The sequence below is a fragment of the Theropithecus gelada genome, chromosome 4 (genome assembly GCF_003255815.1).
Source record: "Theropithecus gelada isolate Dixy chromosome 4, Tgel_1.0, whole genome shotgun sequence".
Classification (NCBI taxonomy): domain Eukaryota; kingdom Metazoa; phylum Chordata; class Mammalia; order Primates; family Cercopithecidae; genus Theropithecus; species Theropithecus gelada.
The window spans coordinates 31475274-31501698 of NC_037671.1; the positions used below are offsets into that span (position 1 = coordinate 31475274).

The window sequence follows — 26425 nt, forward strand, 5'->3', positions numbered from 1 at the left end:
TGGCACAAGTCAGCTGTAAGGGAGAATTCCTGTCCTGTTAAAAACGCGAAGCATTTTATGTTATCGCGTGCTCGAGGAGGGAGTGACCAACTCTGAGGATGAATTCCACCTGAAGCCTAACCCAGATTACACCCGAGTAACCTCCTTCCGGGACGCACTAGCAACATCCAGCTTGTATCGTTACAGAGAGCAGAGCACACTTCTACAGCTTTAGCACAATTAGTCCTCTTGGCGCAACTGAATCCCAGGCGGAAAGAATTAAGGGATTGTTCAAGACCTTTTGAAAAATTTTCTGCTAGCCGAAGGCTCATGGAAAATGCAACCCAAATTCCCTCCATCTGAGTACGTTGAATGATTAAATGTACCTTGGGAGCTGTGGCTCCCCACGTGCTTGACCCGGCTCGAAGAAGCAACTGTCCAAATAGAGGAAAACGTGAAAATCCTGCCTGACCTTTGTCCCCACATGCAATGACTCGGGCCACACATACCATCTAGCTCACCTGACACCGAAGCTTTATCTGGGAACTCTGGTTTTACCAAGAATTCTAGATTTAAGAAGGTGCGTTTGCTTATTTCCCTCTTTTCTTGGTCCACCCGTCAGCTCTTTCCCCGTACCTCGTTCTGAGTCTCCGCAAGGCTGCTGCGCGGAAGAACGAAGCTGCACGCAGCAGCCTTCCCCGGGACGCGGGATAGGCCCTGGCCAGGCGCTCCCGCGGAGGCAGCCGCCACGCCCCGACCCTCTGAAAGCGCTTCTCTGCCCCGAGACCCCACTGCAGCAGCTGCGGGCACGAAGGTTTTTGTCTCTTGCTTCAGATGTTGTACAGTACAGAACAGCGACTCTTCAAACGGAAAATGACAACACCAAAGACATGATCCATGGAAGAAGTAATTGATAAGTTATACTTCATTAAAAATTTAAAAATCGGATCTGTGAAACACACTCTCAAAGAGAGTGAGAAGACAAGCCACAGACAGAGAAACTATTTGCAAAACACATGTCTGATAAAGGACTGGTACCCAAAATATACAAAGAACTCAATGGATAACAATAAAAGTACAAACAACTGGATTAAAAAGTAGGCAAAACATTTGAACAGACTACTCACCAAAGAAGATACACAGATGGTAAATAAACATATGAAAAGTTTCCACATCATATATCATCAGGAAAATGCAAATTGAAACAACAATGATACCACTACACACTTTTTAGAATGGCAAAAATTCAAAACCCTGGCAACACTAAACGCTGATGAAGATGTGGAGCAACAGGGACTCTCGTTCATTGCTGGTGGGAATGCAAAATGATACAACTGCTTTGGAAGACAATTTGGCAGTTTCTGACAAAACTAATCATACTCTTATTATACAACCCAGCAATCACACTGTTTGGTACCTATCCAGAGGAGTTGAGAGCACATCTATGCAAAAACCCTGCACATGGATGTTTATAGCAGCTTTATTCATAATTGCCAAAACTTGGAAACAACGGAGACATCTTCAGTAGGTGAATGCATAAATAAACTGTGGTATATTCAGGCAATGGGATGTTATTCAGTGCTAAAAAGCAATGAATTGTCACACCATTAAAAGACATGGAGGAAACATAACATGGAGGAAACTTAAATGCATATTACTAAGTTAAATAAGCTAATCTGAAAAGCCAATGTACTGTGATTCCAACTATATGGTATTCCGGAAAAGGTAAAGCTATGGAGAAAGTAAAAACTTTAGTGGTTTCCAGGGGTTAGGGGTAACGGGTGAATAGGCAGAGCACAGGATTTTTAGGGCAGTGAAAATGCTCTGTATAATACTATAATGGTGGATATATGTCATCATACATTTATCAAAACCCATAAATTACACAACACCAAGAGGGAACCCTACAGTGAGCTATGGACTATGGGTGATAATGGTTTGTCTATGCAGGCTTCTCAGTTATAACAAATGTACCACTTTGGTGCAGAACACTGTTGGTGGAAGAGGCTCTGCCTGTGTGAGGGCAGGGATATATAGGAAATTTCTGTACCTTCCACTCAGTTTTTCGGTGAACCTAAAACTGCTCTAAAAAAATAAAGACTCAAAAAAAAAAAAAAAAGAAAAAGAAAAAAGGAATGAAACCTTCATGAACTCAGGACAGTGACATGGAAGCATGCAAGGTGTGCTATTACATCCGCAGCCTCTGCCTGCCGCCTACTGACCGAGGAGGAAAAGGCAAAAGGAAACTGTTACCCATTGTATGCTAGTGAGAGCGATTAACGGCTGGGCGCGATGGCTCACGCCTGTAATCCCAGCACTTTGGGAGACCGAGGCAGGCGGATCACGAGGTCAGGAGATCGAGACCAGCCTGGCTAACACGTTGAAACCCCGTCTCTACTAAAATTACAAAAAATCAGCCGGGCGTGGTAGCGGGCGCCTGTAGTCCCAGCTACTCGGGAGGCTGAGGCAGGAAAATGGCGTGAACCGGGAGGCGGAGTTTGCAGTGAGCTGAGATCGCGCCACTGCACTCCAGCCTGGGCGACAAAGCGAGATTCCGTCTCAAAAAATAAATAAATAAATAAATAAATAAATAACGATTAGGATTGGCTAGTCCATAAAGCTGCATCTCCTCATAAAAAATGTGAGAGATCCAGTACTGCTTGGCTACTGCTAAGGACCCTGCTTAGACTGTCAAAAATGCTGCCACAAAACAGGGTCATAAACTAGGTCCAAATCTCAGCCCTGGCTACTTGGGAGATAATTAAGATCTTTTTTTTTTTTTTTTTTTTTTTTGAGACAGAGTCTCGCTTAGTCGCCCAGGCTGGAGTGCAGTGGCGCGATCTCGGCTCACTGCAAGCTCCGCTTCCCGGGTTCACGCCATTCTCCTGCCTCAGCCTCCCGAGTAGCTGGGACTACAGGCGCCCGCCGCCTCGCCCAGCTAATTTGTTTCTTTTGCTCCCTCTGCTTTCACAGCGGCTTCCTTGAAACACAGAAACCTGCTTCAATATTGTCTTTTAAAATAGCGGTGAGGCCAGGTGTGGTGGCTCATGCCTGTAATTCTAGCACTAGGAGGATGAAGCAGAAGAATCGCTTGAGCCCAGGAGTTCAAGACCAGCCTGGGTAACAAAGTGAGACTCTGCCTCGTCTCTACAAAATAATGGTAATAATAATTAGCGGGGCGTGGTGATACATGCCTGTGGTCCCAGCTACCGAGGAGGCTGAGGTGGGAGGGTCATTTGAGCCCAGGAGGTGCAGTGAGCCATGATCGTGCCACTGCATTCCTGCCTGGGCCACTGTGTGAGACCCGGGCTCAAAAACGAAACAAAACAAAAAAATGATGAGGATGCAGAGACTATGCATGAAAACTACATGACCACTGACACGGAAACTTCATGTTGCAGGGTGCTCCCATGAGGCAAGGATCTTATTATCACTGAACAATTTGAGAAGAAAATCTGGCTCTTCAGTAGATGATAAAAACAGGTGGGCTGCCTTAGTTTATTAAATTGGAATGTTACACAACACAGAAAATGAACTTGGTATTCGTTGATTTTTTTTAAACTAATCTTTTTTTAAAAGAACAGTTTAAGGTTCACAGCAAAACAAAGGAAGTACAGAGTTCCATAAGCTCCCTGCCTCCCCAGCCGACCTCCTTTTATATACTATGCATTCAGTTTGCTAATATTTTGTTGAGGATTTTTGCTTCTATGTTCATGATAGATATGCACTGTAGCTTTCTTTTGTAATGTCTTCATCTGGTTTCGGTATTAGGATAATTCTGGCTTCATAGAATGAGTTGGGAATTATTCTCTCTGCTTCTATTTTCACTACATAATGAAATAATTGGTATGGTTTCTTCCTAACATATTTGTTAGGGTTCACCAATGAACCTACCTGATCCTAATGCTTTCTGCTTTAGACGCTTATTGATTATCGATTCAATTTCTCTAATTGATATAGGCCTATTTGGATTGTTCATTTCTTCTTGTGAGACAATCAGTGTAGTTTTTCTTTTTCTTTTCCTCTTTATTGGAGACTATTTTAACACATAAAGGAGCAAAAAGGCCGGGTGCGGTGGCTCACGACTGTATTCCTAGCACATTGGGAGGCCAAGGCGGGCAGAACCCTTGAGGTCAGGAGTTCGAGACCAGCCTGGCCAACATGGCGAAACACCATCTCTACCTAAAATACAAAAATTAGCCAGGCGTGGTGGTGCTCGCCTGTGGTTTCAGCTACTAGGGGAGCTGAGGAAGGAGAATTGCTTGAACTCAGGAGGCAGAGGTTGCAGTGACCCGAGATTGTGAGAGATCAAGACTCTGTCTCAAATAGAAAAAAAAAAAAAAAAGCCAAAAGGATATTATAATGAATTCCCATCTATTCATTACTCAGCTTTATTATCAGTTGATGGCCAATCTTGCTTCATAATCAGTGTTGTTTTAATGTATAATACTGTTTTTATGAGTGATTGATTAGAATGAGGCAGATGAGTTGTACAACTTCAGAGACTGGCTCATAAAAGACGGGGTAATTTATTATGTAGCAACAGATAACTAATACATTGGTATACATTTATTTCCTACTTAGCCTTTGTGTGAACTTTTTAATATGAGGTTTTGTTGCATCTATTTATTTCTTGATATAGAAAATCATATCATCAGAACATAAATGTAATTTTGCAGTTTTTAACAAAAAAGTTGTAATTTTTTCTATATCGATGTTGCTTTTTTTCCTATATTATTGCTGTTTGTCCTGACTTTGGGTGGACAAATTATTCTTTTTTTAAATTTCTTTTTTTAATGGGTATATAATAGGTGTATACATGTGGTATACGTGTTGTTTTGATACAGGCATACAATGTATAATAATTATTTCAGGGTAATTTGAGTATCCATCACCTCAAACATTTATCATTTGTGTTAGGAACATTCCAATTCCACTCTTTTAATTATTTAAAAATATACAATAAATTATTGTTGACTACAGTCACCTTACTGTGTTATCAAACTATATTTTTGCACCCATTTTAACCATCCCTACCTTAGAGCCCCCTCCCTACTACCCTTCCCAGCTTCTGCTAACCATCATCCTTCTCTCTATCTCCATGAGTTCAATTGTTTTAATTTTTAGCTCCCACCTATGAGTGAGAATGTTCAAAATTTGTCTTTCTGTGCCTGGCTTATTTCACTTAACATAATGTACTCCAGTTCCATCTATGTTGTTGCGAATGACAGGATTTCATTCTTCTTTTATAGCTGAATAATATTTCATTATACATATGTACCACATTTTCTTTTTCCATTCATCCATTGATGGACACTTAGGTTGTAAGTAGTGCTGCAATAAACGCGGAAGTGCTATTGTAAATAGTGCTGCAATAAACATTAAAGTGCAGAGATGTTTTTGATATGCTAATTTTCCTTCTTTTGGATATATACCTAGCAGTGGGATTGCCAGATCATGTGGTAGTTCTATTTTTAGTTTTTCAAAGAACCTTCATAGTGTTCTCCATAGTGGTTGCGCTAATTTACATTCCCATCAACAGTGTACAAGGATTTCCCTTTTCTCCACATCTTCACCAGCATTCGATATTGCCGGCCAGGCGCGGTGGTTCATGCCTGTAATCCCAGCACTTTGGGAGGCCAAGGCAGGAGCATCACAAGGTCAGGAGATCAAGACCATCTGCCCAACATGGTGAAACCCCATCTCTACTAAAAATACAAAAGTTAGCTGGGTGTGGTGGTGGGCGCCTGTAATCCCAGCTACTCAGGAGGCTGAGGCAGGAGAATCATCTGAATCCAGGAGGCAGAGGTTGCAGTGAGCCGAGATCAGTGCCATTGTACTTCAGCCTGGATCACAGGGCAAGACTCCGTCTCAGACTCCGTCTCAAAAAACAAAACAAAACAAAACAAAACAACAACAACAAAAAATGATATTGCCAGTCTTTTGGGTAAAAGCCATTTTAACTAGGGTAAGATGATATCTCATCGTAGTTTTGATTTGCATTTCTCTGATGATTAATGATATTGAGCATTTTTTTCATTTTTTAAGAGCACTCCAACATCTGAAGAACATTTTTAATGTACCTCATGGCCATTTGTATGTCTTCTTTTGAGAAATGTCTACCCAGATCTTTTACCCACTTTTTAATGGGAGTATTTGATTTTTTTCCCCATTGAGTTATTTGAGCTCACTGTATATTCTATTAGTCCCAAATTATTATTTTCAGTGAGATAATGACTATGGTTTTAAATGTACATAATTTGCCATGCTAAAGAAATTGTATTATCTCGCTATTTTTCTTAGCTGACATATTTAACAACAGAAATAACTATCAACTTTAAGAAGTTACTTTTGTTATCAATTATGTAATTATAAAATATTAGTCTCTAAAGTAAGACAAAATCTGATTTCAATCTTTAGCTCAATATTTACTCACAACTATTGTTAGAATTAAATTAGATAATCCATGGAAAGTATATGGATGAATGATACCTCATGATGGGTGGTTATGTGTGTATTTGCATGTGCACATAATTTATATGCATACTATAATACATATTATCTACATGAATGTGTGTATGTATATAGTAGCATTTGGTAATATCACCACATTTATTTTCTCTGATTGGTAAATAAGTAGGACACAGGTTCTGAAATATTTTCCTAAATAAGCCCTAATAAGAAAGTAAACATTGAGTGAATTATGAAGAATATAAGCAAATTTAATTTCTTATGATAAACCATAGTTCCTGCCTCAGGTTTTTCCACCCCAACTCTCATCACCATGACCATTGATTTTGGAAGAGTGAGTGACCTTGAAGAATCATATTGCTTTCTCTTCTTTCCCAGTTCATTACTTATAGATAATAGTTTCCAAATATTTTAGAATGTGTTTTGTTTTTTCCTTCAATATTGGTAAATATTACTTTATTATAAGAGATTCTTGAAAAAAATAGATTGTTAAAGCAAGTAACAAAGTTGTCCTTACACTCTCCACTGTATAAAAGAAGTGAGAGCAACTCTGGCACAAGACGACCATATGTCTTAATTGAAAAGCCATCATATCCCTTAAATTTTGTCCCTTCATGATTGCTCTGGTTCTTCTGGTCCTTTTTCATGCCAAATTACAGAAATGATACAAGCTACTTGACTTAACTTCTGGCAATTAATCTATGATATATGTGGAAATTTTTTGTCAAAGATGCCAAATGAAAAGTTGAAGCATCATTAAACAAATAACCTTTGCAATGCCTATAATGGGCCTGGACTAAAAGGCTTCTGTAAAACTTGTAAAAAAAAAATGACCTATAATATTATATTTATTTTCTGTCTAATTGAACGCTGTCTTTGACATCTAACAACACTTGAAATTAAAGTGAACCATTAAATTGTATATGAGTATGTGTGAGTACAGTATAATGTTATGAGAAAAGGACCCATGATTTGCAGTCTTATAATCTGGGTATGTAATGTAAAGCCATTTAAAAGTTGGTGACATAGGGTAAATTTTGGAGCGTAGTTCGTTATTCTTTCTATATCTGTAAAACAGGACCATGTTGGCCTGGCATGGTGACCCACGCCTGTAATTCCTGCACTTTTGGAGGCCGGGGCAGGCAGATCACTTGAGGTCAGGAGTTTGAGACTAGCCTGGCCAACATGCTGAAACCCTGTCTTTACTGAAAATACAAAAATTAGCTGGGCGTGGTGGTGCACACCGAGTAGTCCTAGCTACTCGGGAGGCTGAGTCAGGAGAATCTCTTGAACCCAGGAGAAGGAGGTTTCAGTGAGCAGAGATCACGCCACTGCACTCCAGCCTGGGTGACAGAGTGAGACTCGGTCTCAAAAACAAAACAAAACAAAACAAACAAAAACCCGGACCATGTAAAAGGATCTTTATGATATCAAAGAACATCATGCTTGGTGTGTACAATGATATTCCAACACACTCAAATTATATTCTAACATGCTTTCTATGGGACTCCTTCCAAAACAGCACCCAATGGGCTTCTATTTTCTTGTAGGACACAGATGGTTAGACATATGCTACATATGTTTTAGGGTTTTCTGAATACTGTATTTTGAGCATAGGTATGTTCTGTCTTCTGAGTAAAATGTTGGGTTTTTCAGAAAATTCTGTAATTTATGAGTTAATCCCACAACTTCCCATTAAATAGATGTTTCAATAATGCTATTCAAAGAAAGACTGGACCTTGCCACAAAAAAATTATTAAATACTTTTGGATATACAGCTAGGGGCAGACAGGAAAAAAATCTTTCATATTAGGAATATATGAGTCCATTTTGAATACAGTTTGCTCTAGTCACAATGGAAAGTAATCATTTGCCAGGGACACTAGACATCATGCTAGTTGTGCTCTACACTGCAAGCCAAGTTAAAACCTGCTTCATCTCCCCTGCACACCTGTAGGTGTGACACCACCTTAGTTGTCTCCCTTGGTGAGACCTGTCCTTTCTCTATTTTCTATTCTCATATTCTAGCAGTCTGATGAGCATTTTGGACCAACCAAGAGACATTTGCCAGACAAGTGGGATCTTTTCAGGTTCAAAACTACTTCATGTGATGTCTCTGAACATGAAAATAGTCTCATAAGGGCTGCAGAGGGCAAAAAGCAGATAACAATAACCTCACCTGGATTTCTAATAATTTCCCGGGATTTCTAAGTAGGTTCCAAGAACATTATGCTATCCTGAATGAATACACAGCTAAGATCACTGTAGCTTACATAAGGTTTTCCGTGAATACCATGAATGAGCTCCCAATCTTCAAATCACAATTAACCCTTTCAATTCTCACTCTACCTATTGTTCCTCTCCTCTGTGGCTACATAATTAATAAGAATCCCAGTCAGGGATTCCTGCAGAGTTGCAGTCTCAGAGTTGTTAGACTGTGCTTGTCAAATACATTCACAAGACTGAATCTTAAATTTGTAGGCATCTTAAATTAATCATGTTTAAACTCAAGCTCCTCCCCACCTTTTGGCCCCATCCAATGCCCACAAAGCAAAATGAAAACCTAACAGGGGAGCACTCCTTTCCTGTGGTGTGGTTTAAGGTACCACTACCTACACCAGGACGCAGACTGGGTTTATATTTTGAGGATGTATCCCCTTTTCTGCTTTTCAAACAAAGCCTTGCTCCATTTATTTATTTGAGACAGGGTCTCACTGTATTGCTCAGTTCAGTGGTGCAATCATGGCTCACTGTAGCCTCAACGTTCCAGGGCTCTGGTGATCCTCTCACCTAAGCCTCCCAAGTACCTAGGACCACCGGCATGCACCACCGCACCCGGCGATTTTTTATTATTTTCATTTTTTGTAAAGACGGGGTTTTGCCATATTAGCCAGACTGGTCTTGAACTCCTGGGCTCAAGCCATCTGCCCAACTCCGCCTCCCAAAGTACTGGAATTAGAGGCGTGAGCCACCGTGCGGGGCCCCTCCTTAATTTTTGCCTTTAAACAAAATCCCAAGCACCAGAAACCTCTGATTAATGGCTTCAGCCACTATCTTTCTGGCCTAACGCTCAAATTCAAATGTCCAGAATGGAGCAAGGTGAATTTAAATCCTTTTTTGGTATATAAAACACTGGTGAGCAGAAGGCCAAGGCCTCAACCCCACGCAAGGACTTGAACCCTGAATCCTCATGCTAAAACTCTAATAGCTCTACCCACTGAGCTACCCGGGCTCACGACAGGCACATTCCCCTCATAGCATAAGTACAGAGAAATACATTCAGTTATCGTCAACTTTGTCTTCCATTCCAAAGGGAAACAACCGCTTTCAGAATTACCTCACATACTCAAACCAAAAACAGCCGGCAAATCCCATTTCTACACTCACCAACCTACTACCACCACAATCATCTGGCTTTTTTCGAAAGCCACCAATACCAGCCGCTACTACACCTCAAACAAAACCTAGCCACGCGGGAACGTTCCGAAGAGTTCAGCTCTGTAAACAGCCCAAAGACTCTCTCAAAAGCCGACAGTTTGGGTAAAAAGGAATGGTATCTTCCTAGGGCATGAAAGGTTTTGGCCCACTTCCTTTCAAACACACAAGACTAATATTTTTTCGTACCTAGAGGACTCAGAGAAAACGTGCACAGCTTGGACATGTCCTACTTACTTATCCATCCAAATCCTTTACGTGCCTAAAGATCCATATTCAAGCCCTCATCCGCACGTTTTGCTAACCCCAATCTCGCCTCACCCCTCTCTCCAATCACCCATCCCTTCACCCTTCCCCTTCTGATCTCCTCACTGCCTCCTCCTAGGCGACGACTTACCAATAACTCAGCCCACTCCATCCAGCTTGAATTCTTGATTTTCCAGGCCAGAATTTCCCAAATCTGCCGGATTTCGAATCTAGGGAGCTTTCTAAATGATGTAACTTACTGCCCGGCCTCGCCTAGACCGTGTTTTCGGTCGTCATCCAAAACTCATGTCTGGGTTGACTGTCACACAAAACGGTGGCAAGAGGATGACAGCGTCGACCCTTTGAGCTGTGTCGATCACGTTTGAGACGCTCACCAGGCGTACAAAGTGTTAGTTCCTTGTATAGATCGTGCCCCAGTCCACACACCTCCCTCGTCCTCTCCTGATTCCGGAGAGAATCCCACCTGAAAGAGGCTCTGCATCCGACGGCAGCATTCTCCCTCCTCCTCCCTACCCCGCCCACTCTCTTTCAGATCAGAGCTTCCGCGATGGAAAAGCAGCTGCCGGTCCCGGCTGTGTAACCACCCCAGGTTTGCCAGACACACGCTGTCGCTCTGCATTTCAGGCCAGGTTTTGTGAATTCTTTACGCTTCTGTTTTACATCCTCCGTAAGGACCTAAAGTTCCCCAAGCAGCATTTAACTTGACTTCTTTGATTTTCTTTCTTTTTTTTTTTTTTTTTTTTTGAGACGGAGTCTCGCTCTGTCGCCCAGGCTGGAGTGCAGTGTCTGGATCTCGGCTCACTGCAAGCTCGGACTCCCGGGTTTACTCCATTCTCCTGGCTCGGCCTCCCGAGTAGCTGGGACTACAGGGGCCCGCCACCTCGCACGGCTAGTTTTTTTTTTTGTATTTTTTAGTAGAGACTGGGTTTCACTATGTTAGCCAGGATGGTCTCGATCTCCTGACCTCGTGATCCGCCCGTCTTGGCCTCCCAAAGTGCTGGGATTACAGGCTTGAGCCACCGGGCCCGGCTGATTTTCTTTTGGTGTTACTTTTGGTGTCCTTAGGCAGAAGAAAAAGTTGAGAGAAAGGGGCAACTTGAAGAGGCAAGAAAATGCTTCATTCCTGGGGCTTTGTGAATGGAAGTGCTCGCCAGGGAGTCGGCTGTGGAGCGGACCTTGGAGCAAGCTGACAGGTAGGAAGATGTGTGAAGCAGAACAATGAATCCCAGGGTCCAAAATCAGTCTAAGGCCAAGTTTTATTATGTTTTCCAGAAATCTATATCAATGCATTTCCAGTCTTCCTGCTACCCTCACTTCAAAGGCCTTTTCCCTAGACACGGGAAAATCCAGAGCTCCAGATGTAAACTCTCTGCAGAATTCCAACTTTTTCACTTTTTGTCCCCCGCTTTGATAAGTGAACTAGCATCCAAAAGGAAACAGAAATGGAACTGATTTTGGTACATTCCCCCAGTGCAGGACTATGCTTAGAAACAAAGTAGTTCTTCCGTCTTATCATTTTTACTGGCCCCTTGTTTATACGGCCAGTGTTTATTTTAGGAAACTCAAGAAACTTAGGCATCTGTCTGTGCTTAAACTGTTCCCCACCCGCCACCACACACACACACAGAAACACACACAAACACACACACACAGCCCCTTTGGCGGCATCTACCGCAGGAATCTTTGGTGTGTTGTTAACTCTACTTTATGATTGTACAACTGTAAACACAAGAAACTTGAGTTTTCAGAAGGCAAGTGTAAGAAATGTAGTGAAGAAGAAATTTTAACCCATCACCCACTAATACTCTTGCAATTTTATTTCAACTAAGTGTTTTCTATCACACAGCTGTCAAAATCTTCAAAGAGAATCTATTTACTGTCTACCAGACTCATCACTCTGCCAAAATCCGGCGTCAAGAAGAAAACCTTTAACACTTTAAGCCTAAGCCCCTACCAAATCAAACTCTCCCTGCATGCTGATAGCATCTGGTCCTCAAACTTGCAAATGTGTTTTCAAAGTTCACATTGGCAAGCTCCGCGTTCCTTAAGAGACGCAGTTTGGGTTATCCAAGTTCTTCCAATCACTCACCAAAAAGACTTGAGATCTCCTTCCTCCAAGTAAATGGAGGTCCGTAATGAAAGAGGACGGATTGGCCAAATGAAGAGTGGAGGTGCCAGGGATTGAACCAGGGACCTCGTACATGCGAAGCACGCGCTCTACCACTGAGCTACACCCCCTGACCCTTGAAGTGCCTGGGTTCTTTTATAAAATGTGATTGCTATTTTTCTTGTTGGTTTTGCTTTGTTTTATTAAAGTTTTTACATTTAAGAGTTAGCTAGAGAAAGTCCACTGGATTGAATTTCATTATCTCCGAAGTTGCAAGACTGGATACTGTGTAGTGGCTTCATTAGACGAAGAACAGAATGTAGTCTCAATAGCACCGTTTTCGATTCTAGGACCTTCCCATTCCTGGTAGCTTGCTCCAAGGTCCACCCAACAGCGACTCGGTGAGAGTTGCTTGCCCCCACCAGGATAGTCCTGAGAAAGTCTCAAGTCTCCGACATGTGTAGCAGCGATAATGACTCAGAAAAAGGTGCTTTTCAGCCCGGAGGTAGCCGCCAGCTTTCGCTGAACTTCACACCATGCTGGGTCGGAGGCTCTGCCAACATCCATTTTCCAGCTTTTTTCGTGCGTCCCAGGTTCTGAGATTGTCCTGCTCTGATTCCACACCCCATCTCTATTTCTCGCTTGACGATTATTGTATACACAAAGGGGTTTTAAAACAGCGACTTCAAAACTCCATCAACTTTAAATGGAGTGACGTATTCCCTCCCACCCAGACTTAGGGAATAAACAGGGCAAGTCCAGACACAGGGCAGCAGAGAGAATTTCCAAATGCCTTTCTTTTGAGAACTCACGGACACAAGGAGGAATTCTGCTATATATGTACATATTTGAAAGAAAAAAGTCAAAGAGGCCCAGAAACCTTCAAGCAGTGCCACCTGGGAATTGGAAAATGCGAGGAGGTCCTGGATATGGCAAAACAAATAGAATTGAATTGTCTGGGAATGAGCTTTGTTCACGAGAAGCTTTCAGCTTAGCATATTGAAGGGGTGGCCTGCCCCTCCACACCTGTGGGGGTTTCTCCTTAGGTGAAACGAGAGACTTGAGAAAAGAAATGAGACACAGAGACAAAGTATAGAGAAAGAAAAAGTGGGCCCAGGGGACCGACGCTCAGCTTACAGAGGACCCACACCTCCACCGGTCTCTGAGTTCCCTTAGTATTTATTGATAATTATCTTTACTATCTTAAAGATAAGGGAGTGGCAGGACAATAGGATCATCGAAGGGAGAAAATTAGCAGTAAGACATATGGACAAAGATCTCTGTGACATGAATAAGTTCAAAGGAAAATGCTGTGCCTTGATATGCATATGCAAACATCTCCACAAACCTCTTAGCAGCATCGTGCCAGCAAGTCCCGCCAGCAAGTCCCACCTTATGCCTAAGGTGGTTTTCTCCTATCTCAGTAAACAGAGCATACAATCGGGTCTCACACCGAAATGTTTCATTGCCTAGGGACGGGCAGGATTTTTAACCAGCAAGCTGCCTTCAGGCACTCGTTTAACAAAGACACATCCTGCACAGCCCAAAATCCATTAAACCTTGAGTCACCACAGCACATGTCTCTTGCAAGGACAAGGTTGGGGGTAGGGTCACAGATTAACAGCATCTCAAATACAGAACAAAATGGAGTCTCTTATGTCTACTTCTTTCTATATAGACACAGTAACAGGCTGATCTCTCTTTCTTTTCCCCACAGCATATAAGGCCAAGGATGTACATATTCACGTCAAAGTCTTGGCTGCTTCTTTATCCGAGAGCTGTTGTGTAACACTGATACACATTATATCAAGCAAATTTTCCTTTAAAGACTCAGAATACTGAAAAAAGTGTTCACTGGCAAAGGCAAGGAACATTGAAGGCACCCAATTTTGATTCTCCTCGCCTTAGCCTTCTAGAAGATTTCCTTGAAAAGTGAGTGCAGGAGGATGTATGTGGTCAGGCAACGTGCTGCTGAAACAAATCATTGATTTCAAACTCTGAGAAGGGATCTGGGAGTTTTAGACCTTTAATCGGGGGCTCTTCCAACTGAGTTATGTCAGTTATATCTCTACCTTCACTGACACTAGTAATTATCTCAACTATTAAGTTTTGAAAGCACTGCATTCTTTGAGAGATGTCTTTCCCTTGATTCCTCACTCAGAAGTTGGGATCAATAACTTGCCACATTTGGTAACTGATTGGAACTACTGCCATCTGTGTGCACGGAAGAAAAGTGAGGGGAGAGAAAATGCATGAGTTTTGGCTCCTCAGGCTTCACACAGGAACAATGACAAAAAGACTTGTTAACAAAGATTACTTAAGGGCCTTTTTTGCTTTTCCTTGATCCTTCTTTTCATAGTTGTTCCTCAGGAAACTGTGTAATGAAATGAAAATAATGTGAGCTTACTCATGAGGTGGAGACAGGATTGTTCCTCTCCTTTCGGGAGATCCTGATCGTGAGGGGGATGTTTCTCTCTCAGTTCTTCTTGTCTTACTTATGCTGATTCAACTGGGGTGTATTATTTAAGTACAGCTTTGAAGAAGTAAGAGAAAAGCAGTATTGAAGGAATAAACCTGGACTTACCTGCATGTTTAGCCAGTGCTCTACCACCAAGCTATTTATACCCTGATTGACCCTACATTTCAGTAAATTCTCTAAAACTGAGGATTGTTCCAATTTCTGGATATCTAATGGTTGATAGGACAAAGTTTACTGTATTCAACTTCACTATTTAAGAAAATTGTAGACCAGTCCCTTTTTGCAGTTATGCCATGAGACTTAATGGAATGCTAGGTCAAAAAATAGTTTTGTTTACTAAGATCTTCCTCCTCCAATCTTCTCACTTCAGTCAGGCCACTCCAAGGTCTGCTCACCAACATGCTACAGAACATCAGTTCCAATTCATCAAGGAGATTCCCAAGTTGGGATATTTACTTCTTTTCAATATTATTTTCTTTCAACTTCCCATGTTGTCTACTAAGTATCAAGAAAGACAAAAGACAGTGCAGGCCCTGCCCAGTGACTCAGCCTATAATCCCAGCACTTTGGGAGGCCAAGGCGGGCAGATCACTAGAGGTCAGGAGTTGGAGACCAGCCTGGCCAACATGGCAAAACCCTGCTTCTACTAAAAATACACAAATGTGCGAGGTGTGTTGGCGCATACCAGTAGTTCCAGCTACTCGGGAGGCCGAGGCAGGAGAATCACTTGAACCCAGGAGGTTACCCAAGAACATGCCACTGCACTCCAACCTAGGCAACAGAGCAAGACTCTATCTCAAAAAAAAAGAAGACAGTGCAGAAGGACATAAAGAATATTAGCAGTGCCGGGCGCGGTGGCTCAAGCCTGTAATCCCAGCACTTTGGGAGGCTGAGACGGGCGGATCACAAGGTCAGGAGATCGAGACCATCCTGGCTAACACGGTGAAACCCCGTCTCTACTAAAAAATACAAAAAACTAGCCGGGCGAGGTGGCGGGCGCCTGTGGTCCCAGCTACTCCGGAGGCTGAGGCAGGAGAATGGCGTAAACCCAGGAGGCGGAGCTTGCAGTGAGCTGAGATCCGGCCACTGCACTCCAGCCTGGGCGACAGAGCCAGACTCAGTCTCAAAAAAAAAAAAAAAAAAAAAAAAAGAATATTAGCAGTGTGTTGCCTCAGGGGATTTAGATCCAGGCAAGGAGGAAAGATAGTTGTGCAATAAATTAATAACACTTGCTGAGAAATGAAGTATGACAAAATGAGTAACATGAGTGCCAATCTCAAAATATAGGCTAATGTTAGGCAGATAAGACAGAGGAGGAATAAATTTATCTCAAAGCCTAGCTATAAATGAAGAGCAACAAGAATGGTTTGCAGTCACTGTCCTAGCAACCCCTAGCCTGGACCCAGTTAATGGATGCTTCAGCTCTAGTTAAGGAGACCCCATAGAAAGAAAGGGAAAGAGAAAAGGAAGGGAAAAGCTACAATGTATTATAAAGCCTCATTTGGATAAAATTCTCTCCAGAATACAGACAGTGGAAAAGAAACAATACGTGAGCTGGAACATTAAGTCTTTATAAAGTCTTTGTAAAAAAGATAGATAGATAGATAGATAGATAGATAGATAGATAGATAGATAGACAGACAGACAGATAGATCTGCCGGGCATGGTGGCTCAGGCCTGTAATCCTAGCACTTTGGGAGGCCAAGTCGGGCAGATCACCTGAGGTCAGGAGTTTGAGACCAGCCTGGCCAACATGGTGAAACCCTGTCTCTACTAAAAATACAAAAATTAGCCAGGTGTAGTGGTGCATGCCTGTAATCCCAGCTACTCGGGAGGCTGAGGCAGGAGAATTGCTTGAACCTGGGAGGCAGAGGTTGCAGTGAGCTGAGATCTCACCATTGCACTCCAAGAACTCAGTCTCAAAAAACCAAAAATAAAAATTAAAAAAATCTAGATCTTTGTGAAACTTCTGTAGGCCTAGAGAAGTCCTCAAACTTTGCCACATAAGATACGAAGTGTAGTCCCTGTGAGTTTTGCCAATATTTTGTGTGACCGTCAACCCCCACAGGAGCTTTGAAGAAAACCCTAGGGCACCTTCTAGCAGAAGCAGCCAGTAATGTACATGATTTTAAAGCTTCCCAGATGATTCCGGTAATCAGGTTTGAGAACCACTAGCCTAGGAAGTCAAGCACCCAGAATCTGTATTGAGTTAATTTATTAGGAAAATGTCATAGAAGTGGAGGTGAAGTGAACATATAGTAGAGAGGATATATCCAAAGTTCTGTATCTTTCTTGTTATCACTAGAGTACAAGTTATTATCTATAAATGGTCTCCTTTGTTCTAGAAGAAGATAAAACACTAAAGACATTTGTCCCACAGGAAGATCTGACTTGTTTAGTTTAAAATTGTTACGGCTTTGAGAATGCCTCACTGCTTTTTTCTGTCACTGGACAAACACTATGAGCACTTTGGAGGGCAGGCATGTAGTTGATTTGAAGGTGCATGGTGCAGGAGCCACTGTTATTGGTGACTTCCATGAGCACCAGAGTGTGTGAAGTTTTCTGCATCCCTGTGAGTGATCACACTGAGATCAATGTTAATTATAGAAATGGAATTTATGGCTGATTATGGTTTGAGCATCTCAGGTATGTGTGTAAGCAAAATACAGTGTGGAGGGCCAGGCGCGGTGGCTCACACTTGTGATCCCAGCACTTTGGGAGGCCGAGGCGGGCAGATTACCTGAGGCTGGGAGTTTGAGACCAGCCTGACCAACATGGAGAAACCCTGTCTTTACTAAAAATACAAAATTAGCCAGGAGTGGTGGCACATGCCTGTAATCCCAGCTACTCAGGGGGCTGAGGCAACAGAATCACTTGAACCCGGGAGACACAGGTGGCGGTGAGCTGAGATCATGCCATTGCACTCCAGCCTGGGCAACAAAAGGGCAACTCTGACTCCAAAAAAGAAAAAAAATATATATATATATATATAAAAAAATGTGGAAACTTGAAATGAAAGAGAAAATATGAGGCAAACAGTTTAGAGTATAATTTTTAAAATATTCACTTGACTAGATTTCAAGGAGCTCTTTAACTATGAAGGGGCATATCCCATTTGGTGGAGGTTTAGTCTTTTAATGTGAGATTTCAGGATCTAAACCCTTGATAAGGCTAATCTTCTATTTCACCTATGTTTTTCTAACTTTTAGATAGAGGTAAATTGAAACCTGGCTTTCTCTTAGGAAACTAAGTGTTTATAGTGAGCACATCCTTCCATACATCCTCCTGTTTGCTCAACTGGATTCTAAAAGTCAAGAGTTTGAGGGAGCAAAACCAAGGTTGCAGTAAAATAAGAATTCCATTGTTTAAATAGATGCAACCCAGCAATTTTCTACTCTATTCTACCACTGTAGGCAGAAGCCAACTTTGAAGACTTAGGAGAATTAGATGGGTTACCAGAAGAGTGACTATAGGCAAGAAAGTGGAAAGACAGATTTAAGAGAACAAGGAAGATTGTAGATTGACAGGGGATTTGGAGTTATACTGGATTTAGTGAGTGAGGGATTTACTTAAGGAGACTTCCAAGTAGCTTGATTAGTCTTCTATCTAGCTAGTAAGTACAGAAAGACAAACAGAATCTCTGCTAGGTTTTTTGTTGTTGTTAGGTTGATTACCTTTTGAATTAAAAGTAAGAAATAAAATCCCTCCCATTGTTAAGTGGTATTAGGCTTTGTATTGGCATTAAGGAAAATTGGGCGTGAAGAACCCATGAGGTTAAATGGAAAAACACTTAATTCCCAATCAGGAAATTGACAGCTCACAATGAAAATTGGAACAATACTCAAAAATCTTATTAACTTCTGATAAGATTCTGAGCCCTCATGCTACCCACTCTCCAGAGGACCTCTCCTTTATAGCCTTGTGAAAATGCAAAACTCAGGATAAGAGATGTCACGTCTGCAGAGTTTCTGACTCAGAGATTAGGGTGCCTTCTAAAATCTCTGTATATTGTTACTTAGACATAATCCACTTTAAAATGAAAAGAAGTGGCATGGTTTTGCCATGCAATATGCACGTAATTCACTGATAATGATGACTGAATTTGGGGTGAAAATGTCTAACCCATGAGATAATGTCTGCAATGAAGTTTGTGTAGATAAAAATGGAGAATGATAGCAAAGACAGAAAGGAGAGAGGATCAGGAGACAGTGGCATATTTTCTGCCTATGAGCTTCTTTTTCCTCCTCATTTCAGTCTTTCTTTTTGTTCAGTACTATTGCAAAACGGTAGACCAGGTAAAATTTTCTTTTCTTTTCTTTTCTTTCTTTTGATGGAGTCTTGCTTGGTCACCCAGGCTGAAGTGCAGTGGCACGATCTCAGCTCACTGCTACCTCCACCTCCTGGGTTCAAGCAATTCTCCCACCTCAGCCTCCTGAGTAGCTGGGGTTACAAGCGTCCACCACCACACCCGACTAATTTTTGTACTTTTAGTAGAGACAGGGTTTCACCATGTTGGCCAGGCTGGTCTCAAACTCCTGACCTCAAGTGATACGTCCATCTTGGCCTCCTAAAGTGCTGGGATTACAGGCATGAGCCATTGCACCCAGCTTAGACCAGGTAAATTTTTTAAAGCTGATTAAACTGTTGGCTACTTGGTGATTTGCACTCATGTCTTTCTTGTGTTGTCCCAATAACCCTGTGTAGTGGCAACCCATTGCATTTTGTTTTACTTTGCCAGGGAGCAGAAAATAATGAGGGGAAACGGGGGAATAAAGGAAGGTGCCAATTCCACATTGTCAGAGTTGTGGAAAAAGAAAGCAGCACTGGTGCTCCCAGGATCAAATTTGACACCTCACACTTGCAAGAAACAAGCTCTACCATCAAGCCACAGCCCCATCACTGTTGCAATTTCTTGTTTCATGCTTTCTAGTTTTATATTTTACATGGTTTTGTGAAAGTGTAACATTTCAAAGTAAATGTCTATTCTGTTAAAGCCCTTTTCTATAATCTTTTCCTAGATCCTTTCTCACACCTATGTTAAAGAAAGGATAATAAATTCTAAAGCATATGACACAATTTTTGCTCGATTTTTTTTCCTTTTTTTTTTTTTTTTTTTTTTTTTTGGAGACAGAGTCTTGCTCTGCCATCCAGTCTGGAGTGCAGTGGCACAATCTCGGCTCACTGCAACCTCCCCTTCCCCGGCTCAAGTAATTCTCCTGCCTCAGCCTCCCAAGTAGCTGGGACTACAGACATGAGCCACCAGGCCCAGCTAATTTTTGTATTTTTAGTAGAGACGAAGTTTCACCATGTTGACTAGGTTGGTCTCGAACTCCTGACCTCAAGTGATCCACCCGTCTTGGCCTCCCAAAGGGCTGGGATCAGGCGTAAGCCACAGCGCCTGGCCCCTGCTCAATCTTACCTGCCAAGTAAGTCCTTTCCCAGATCCTGTCACTGGCCTAAAGCTTTTTTTTTTTTTTTTTTTTTTTGAGACGGAGTCTCGATCTGTTGCCCAGGCTGGAGTGCAGTGGGGCGATCTCGGCTCACTGCAAGCTCCGCCTCCCAGGTTCACGCCATTCTCCCGCCTGAGCATCCTACAGGCGCCCGCCACCTCGCCTGGCTATGTTTTTAGTAGAGACGGGGTTTCACAGTGTTCACCAGGATGGTCTCGATTTCCTGACCTCGTGATCCGCCCGCCTCGGCCTCCCAAAGTGCTGGGATTACAGGCATGAGCCACCGCGCCGGGCAGCTTCTTTTTATTTTTAATTTTAGTCACCTCCACATGTGAAAGTTGTCAGAATCAAAAAGGAGTCACTAATGTTAACAAAACCCTGACAAATAAAGCAGAGCAAAACCATGAAGAGAGGATTCTCATGCTCGTATGCCTGATAACAAAAACTATCACAAAAGACTGAAAACCACAACCTTACAATCTTACACACAAAAAGTATGTCTACAAGGACATCTGCCTAGCAACTGCCTGTCCGACCTTGGACTAGTGTCACCCTTGTTATTAATATTTGCAGCCAAAGATAATTATTTTGAAAACAATTGTGTGGCCCTCCTCAATTTTTATTTAAAAACTTTTGTCTTTCTTTACCTCCCTGAAGACAAACATCGTTTACTATGGCATGCCTATTCCCACTGCAATGCTCTGTTCACAAATAAACATATTTTCTTTTAGAGAACCTCTCTCTGTTATTTAGGTTGACACATGGAAAGTCTCAGGGTGGAATATTCTGTTGGGTCTTCAGTCTCTTCCTCTCTACAATTTCTTTTTTGTTTCTTTTTTCTCTATTTCTTTCTTTCCTTATATTTATTTATGTATTTATTTATCTATGTTTTCCGTATAGACCAATCTATCCAGTCTTTCTTGGCCATTTTGTCCATACCCATGTGTTCAAATATTATCTATCTAGAATTTTCATCTTTGCTTTCTATAGCATGCCCTTCCTTCTCCAGCAGCAATTAATAAACACAGTCCAAAAAAACCTTGAAAAATTAAGAAGCATCTCAACATCAACTTGTGCAAAATAAAAATTATTGTCTCCCGTTTCCAATTGTCTTGTTTCTCTCAATTTCATATCTTATGAAATGGCTGTACACTGCAGCTGGTAGGACCAGAGAATAGTAAGTTATCAGATAGCCTTGTGGGTTTTGATGTATTTCCTTTCTGATCTTCTCCAGTTCTAACTCCTTGAGGTCAGGGATTATTTCATTCACACCGTTGAATTAAGAGATTAACCCGATAATTGCCCCATTATACACTGCTGATACTTATCTTTGAATGAATGGAAGATAATGTGCATAGCTACTGTTTTTTATTCTTCTTGAAGGGAAACAATAGTTGCATAAGGTTCCTTTCAAGTAATGCAGCAACAACGTAATTGCAACTAATTTATTTAGTCTAGATTTATAATTCTCCTTTAGGGACTGAGGAATTATGGCTTCAAATCTCAAAAATGCTGGGACAATTTCCTTACCATGGGAGCTTCTTTCCTCTGCCTCCAGCGCTTCTTCAAAGTTACCTGGCTTCTTCCAAATCTATTTTCCTTCAGTGATAAATAATTTTCCAATTTATATTGTGGAGTTCTCCCTGTTCTTTCTTTTTTATTTTTTATTCCGTTTTCTGTTTATTTTTCTCCTCTTCCTCCTGTGTCTCCAAACTTTCCTGTATTTTCTTTTTTCCTTCTTTTTTTTTTTTTTTTTTTGGCTGGATAAGCCTGGGTTCTAATTTCCTGTATTTTCTGTTCCTGTTTTCAACCATTGCCAGCGCTGACAAAGGCTTATGTATTGCAACTTGCTCAGTCCCCGAAACATATCTTTAAACCACACTTACCTTCCAAACAAAACCGAAGTCCATGGAACCCTTTTTTGGTAATGTTCATTCCACTCCTCTTTTGATATACAGTTACTTAAATTCAGGGATATAAATGTAACTAGCATTAATATATCTTATGTTAGATGGTAGTTGTATGGGTTAATAGTGTCCTTCCCCCCAAATCATAAACTTCTTGGAACCTCAGAATGTGACCTTATTTGAAAATAGAAGGGCCGGGCGCGGTGGCTCAAGCCTGTAATCCCAGCACTTTGGGAGGCCGAGGCGGGCGGATCACGAGGTCAGGAGATCGAGACCATCCTGGCTAACACGGTGAAACCCCGTCTCTACTAAAAAAAAAAAAACAAAAAAAACTAGCCGGGCGTGGTGGCGGGCGCCTGTAGTCCCAGCTACTCGGAGGCTGAGGCAGGAGAATGGCCTGAACCTGGGAGGCGGAGCTTGCAGTGAGCCGAGATCGCGCCACTGCACTCCAGCCTGGGCGACACAGCGCGAGACTCCGTCTCAAAAAAAAAAAAAAAAAGAAAATAGAGTCTGTGCAGATGTAATCAAGTTAAGACAAGATTACTAAGGTGGACTCTAATCGAATATGACTGACGTCCTTGCAAGAAGAGAGAAATTTGTATACAGAGACACTGTGAGAATGCCATGTGACCAGAGAGGCAGAGATTGGAGTGATGCTGCTACAAGCCAGAGAATGACAAATATTGACGGCCATCAGCAGAAGCTAAGACAAGGCAAGGAAGGATTCTACCCAGAGACTCAGAGAAAATATGACCCTGTTCATACCTTGATTTCAGACTGCTTGCCTCCAGAACTATGAAAGAATAAATTTCCGTTGTTTTAAGCTACTGAATTTGTGATAATTTGTTATAGCAGCCCTAGGAAACTAATACAGTAGGTGAACCAGAAAAGGAAAGAAAAAAGACTGGTTATGATAAACACACAAAGAATGCTCGTAACTATTACAGTACTTGTATCTGCAGCTGATTGGTATTCGTAATGATCTCTTTCACTCCATATTCTCTTTGCTTTCGGCAAGTACCTCAGCAGGTTAAGGCTCTTTGTCTGGTGGGGTCAACCAAACCTTCAATCCTAGAGAGTTTATGACGTTAGCAGTGCTCTGTACAAATGATTGTTCTAGCTTTTCATTGAGTTTAATCACAGTAGATGATATTACTGAAAGGCACTGCTAAAAACCCCCTTAAATTCCAGACATATTCTTTCATAACCCCATTTGTGTAGTAACATCCCAATTTCAGTTGGTATTAGGATCAATCACCATGACCAATAGAGTAAGCCCCTTCCTTGCCTGCTGGTTTATTGGCACAAAAAGGCCAAATTGGTCAAGTGTCATTCTCAACTTCTAGTTTAATGGAACTGTTCCTTTGGTGGCCTCTGGTGAAAGAGTTTTTCCCTTGGGAGTTCTAAAAATAAAGCCCAACATTTCAAGAACTAAAAGTGAAACTTTACAAGCAGAAGATTCCAGGTTTTCTATGGTTGCATAATCCCATCACAATATATCTTGCTGATTATAGCAAAAATGATGGGGAGAGGGCACACACCCCCCCCCCCACAAACTTACCAAGCAAACAAAAACAATTAGATTATGGAGGCAATAAAAACTTGGAACGGTGACCCGCAAGGAATTAAAGGTGAGTTTTTTATTCTTAGCATTTTTCTCACAGCTTTTTACTGAGAGTGAGCCCCAATCATGAATCACTTGTGTAGGCAACAGAAACTGTGACAGAAACTCATATTTCTAGTCAAATTATCAAGGAAAAGTTGAGGAAATTCTGGAGAGTTAAGGAGAATCCTGAAAGACTGAAGAAAGGATTTCCCTAAAATCTGTATATAAAGTTATATACATATTGGGCTCAGCTCTGAGCTGTGCATGCTATAGGCAGAACCAGAACAGCATAGCAAATTCTTTCCAAACTAAAAGTATATTTATACGAAGACCTTCATCTCAGACTAACCCCAAGTGGGACACACTCAAGGGAAGACCTGAAGGAGCATAACAAAAGCTTTGAAAATTGAACAGAGATTGGTACTATCATCCATGAAAAGAGACACAAATTTTTTTTTTTTTTTTTTTTGAGATGGAGTCTCACTCTGTCACCCAGGCTAGAGAGCAGTGGCTCCATCTCAGCTCACTGCAAGCTCCGCCTTCCGGGTTCACGCCATTCTCCTGCCTCAGCCTCCGGAGTAGCTGGGACTACAGGGGCCTGCCACCACTCCCGGCTAATTTTTGTAGTTTTAGTAGGGACGGGGTTTCACTGTGTTAGCCAGGATGGTCTCAATCTCCTGACCTCGTGATCCACCCGCCTTGGCCTCCCAAAGTGCAGGGATTACAGGCGTGAGCCACCTTGCCCAGCTGAGACATAAAACTTTCAGCCTGAACTAATCAGGAAGTTACCTGCTAAAAACAAATAAATAAATCAAGCACTCTCCACAAAATCATCACAGGACCTAGAGTCTACACGATATAGCATTCACAATGTCAAGGAAACAATAAAAATTTTCTCAACATAAAAAGATCCAGGGGGATATATTCAATAGTCAAGACAAATACAATCAATAGATGGCAAACCCAAGGTAACTCAGATCTTGAAATTATCAGATGAGGACTTTCCAGTGTCTATTTTAACTGTGCTCTATGCCAACCATACTTTAATGAACCAAAATGTAAAAATTTTTATTAAAAGAAATAGAAACTGGCCAGGCATGGTGGCTCACAACTGTAATCCCAGCACTTTGTGGGGGCTCAGGGGAAGGATTGCTTGTGATCAAGAATTTGAGATCAGCCTAGGCAACACAGCTAGAGATATCTGCTATCAAAGATTAAAAAAAAAAAAAAATTAGCTAGGTGTGGTGGTATGCACCTATAGTCCCAGCTACTCAGGAGACTGAAATGGGAGGACCGCTTGAGCTCAGGAGTTCAAGGTTGCAGTGAGCTATGACCACACCACTGTACTTCAGCCTGGGCCATGGAGTAAGACTCTGTCTCAAAAAAACAAAAGGAAATAGAAAGTATTGAAAAAGAAACCAACTGGAAATTTTAGACCTGAAATATATCTGAAATTAAAAGTTAAATGGATAGACTCAGAGGAGATATAGAGAAAAAAAATCAGTTAACTTAAAGATAGATCAATAGAAACCATTCAATTTGATTGGAAGAGAGAGAGAAAAAAGACTGAAAACAATGAATTCAAGGTCCTGTAGAATAATATCAAATAGTCTAAAATAGACATCTTTGGAGTCTCAGGAGATAAAACTATTGGTGTAGAGAAATATTTACATAAATAATGACAAAAATAAGATGTAAATTTACAGATTCAAGAAACTTCCAATTAAAAATTTTAAAAAAACAAATTAGACACATTATCATCCTGCTGCTGAAAATAAAAACTTTTTAAAAAATCTTGGAGCTGGGCATGGAGGCTCATGCCTGTAATCCCAGCACTTTGGGAGGCTGAGGCAAGAGGATCACTGGACTCAGGAGATGGAGACCAGCCTGAGTAACATAGTGAGACTCCATCTCTACAAAAATAAAACATAAAAATAAAAATTAGCCAGGCCTGGTGGTGCACACCTGCAGCTCCAGCTACTCAGGAGGCTGAGGCAAGAGCCTAGAAGTTCAAGGCCATAGTGAGCTATGACCCGCCACTGCACACCAGCTTGGGCAACAGAGTGAGACTCTGTCTCCAAAAGATAAAAAAGAAAAAAGTGGTTTTAGGGTATCTGATAGTCATGCAGAAAAAGATAATATGGACTCCATTCTTCACAGGGTACACTGGGATAAATTCCAAATCAGAGACTTACGTGTGCAAAATTAAGCCCTACAACTAATAGAAGAAAGCATGAGTTTTGCAACTTTGGCACAGAGAAAACTTTCCTAAGGCTTAAAATCCTGAAGCAATGAGAGAAAAAGATTGAAAAATTNTCTCAAAAAAAAAAAAAAAAAAGGACTAAGGAAGGAAGGAAGGAAGGGAGGGAGGGAAAGAAAGGCAAGGGGAGGGGAGGGGAGGAGAGGGCAGGGGAGGAGAGGAGAGGAGAGGAGAGGAGAGGAGAGGAGAGGAGAGGAGAGGAGAGGAGAGGAGAGGAGAGGAAGCAAGGCTATCTTAGCCAGGCACGGTAGTCTGTAGTCCCAGCTGCAAGGAGCAGAGAGACGTGCTAAGGTGGGAGGATTGTTTGAACCCAGGGTATTGAGGCTGGAATGAGCTGTGAGTGTGCCAGTGCACTCCAGCCTGAGTTACAAAGTGAGACCCTAACTAAAATACAAACAAAAAATAATCTTGGAAACAACTACACAAAATAACGCAATGTTTAAATGGAGACCGCAATCTAAATA

At 41.7% G+C, this 26425-nt stretch overlaps 1 non-coding gene across 1 annotated transcript; it reads right to left on the bottom strand.

Annotated features, from left to right (window-relative positions):
* Nucleotides 1-12318: 12318 nt before the first annotated feature.
* On the bottom strand, nt 12319-12390 carry TRNAA-CGC. Its single transcript has one exon. It is a non-coding gene; the product is annotated as a tRNA-Ala (tRNA).
* Between the last annotated feature and the right edge of the window lie 14035 nt (nt 12391-26425).